The 1,386-nt window shown below is 44.4% G+C and overlaps 1 pseudogene; it reads left to right on the top strand.

The window, feature by feature from the left end:
• The first annotated feature begins 502 nt into the window (after nt 1-502).
• LOC115858169 (small ribosomal subunit protein eS24 pseudogene) lies at nt 503-997 on the top strand (annotated as a pseudogene).
• Nucleotides 998-1,386: the final 389 nt, after the last annotated feature.

Below are 1,386 nucleotides of genomic sequence, written 5' to 3'. Positions count from 1 at the left end.
AGCATCAAGTTCAAGAGAGAAGGGAGAAAATAAGAATGGGGAGAAAAAGTGAAACAATAGGCAACATAATCTACAAGATGATGCAGTAGGCGAGAAGAGTTTCTATGGAATATTTATTTATTTATTTATTTATTATTTTTTTGCGGTACGCGGGCCTCCCACTGCTGTGGCCTCTCCCGTTGCGGAGCACAGGCTCCGGACGCGCAGGCTCAGCGGCCATGGCTCATGGGCCCAGCCGCTCCGCGGCATGTGGGATCTTCCCGGACCGGGGCACGAACCCGTGTCCCCTGCATCGGCAGGTGGACTCTCAACCACTGTGCCACCAGGGAAGCCCTCTATGGAATATTTATAATAAAACTCATTCTCAAGGAGAAAATTGTTAAGAGGGACAATTCACTTTCCAGCTTTGGCCTCCCGAGGTCCTTCCATGAGCATTGATATGATTGGCCGGTGGAAAATAGTTCTCTTTTCCTTCCTGGCTGCTTGACGATTAACTGCCATCATGAACAACACGGTAACTATCTGATCCAGGAAGTTCATGACCAACCGAATACTTCAGCGGAAACAAATGATCATCGATGTCCTTCACCCTGGGAAGGCAACAGTACCTAAGACAGAAATTCAGGAAAAACTAGCCAAAATGTACAAGACCACATCAGATGTCTTCTTTGTGTTGGGATTCAGAACCCATTTCGGTGGTGGCAAGACAACTGGCTTTGGCATGACTTACGATTCCTTGGATTATGTGAAGAAGGATGAGCCCAAACACAGGCTTGCAAGACATGGCCTGTATGAGAAGAAAAATACCTCAAGAAAACAGCGAAAGGAATGCAAGAACAGAATGAAGAAAGTCGGGGGGACTGCAAAGGACAATGTTGGTGCTGGAGATGAAGAAATGAAGTGTCCAGCAGTGAGCTGGAGATTGGGCAGCAGAAGGAATAAAGACTCTGCAGTGATTGTATCTTTGGAGATTGTGCAGCTTTTTCATGAGAGTTAATAAACTAAGACTTTAAAAAAAAAAAAAAAAAAAGACGGTGAGGTTCTATCTTTGATCTTAGGAGTGGAAGACATTCTTCTCCTAGGCAGTTCCTTGATCTCAAAGCCCTAACACCACTGGGACTAATAAAATTCTAAGCCCAGGCCTATCTTGAGATTCTTTCCTTAGTCCCTACTTAGAGGTTCTCATTTGGCACGAATTTCCCAGTGCTGTCTCCCTGCCTCATGTCCACATCTGCTTGGTCCTCATGGTTTAACATTAGAAAAGAGATGAATCACAGCCTTATACTATGTTAAAGACCACTACCATCTACTCGGTGACAGCTGCCTATATTCAAATTATAATGCCTAAGAAATCACAACCAGATTCTAACATAGTGTGCATTATAA

The sequence above is a fragment of the Globicephala melas genome, chromosome 5, assembly GCF_963455315.2.
Source record: "Globicephala melas chromosome 5, mGloMel1.2, whole genome shotgun sequence".
NCBI lineage: Eukaryota > Metazoa > Chordata > Mammalia > Artiodactyla > Delphinidae > Globicephala > Globicephala melas.
The sequence above is the reverse complement of the archived record's forward strand: the minus strand, read 5'-3'. Positions and strand labels throughout refer to the sequence as shown.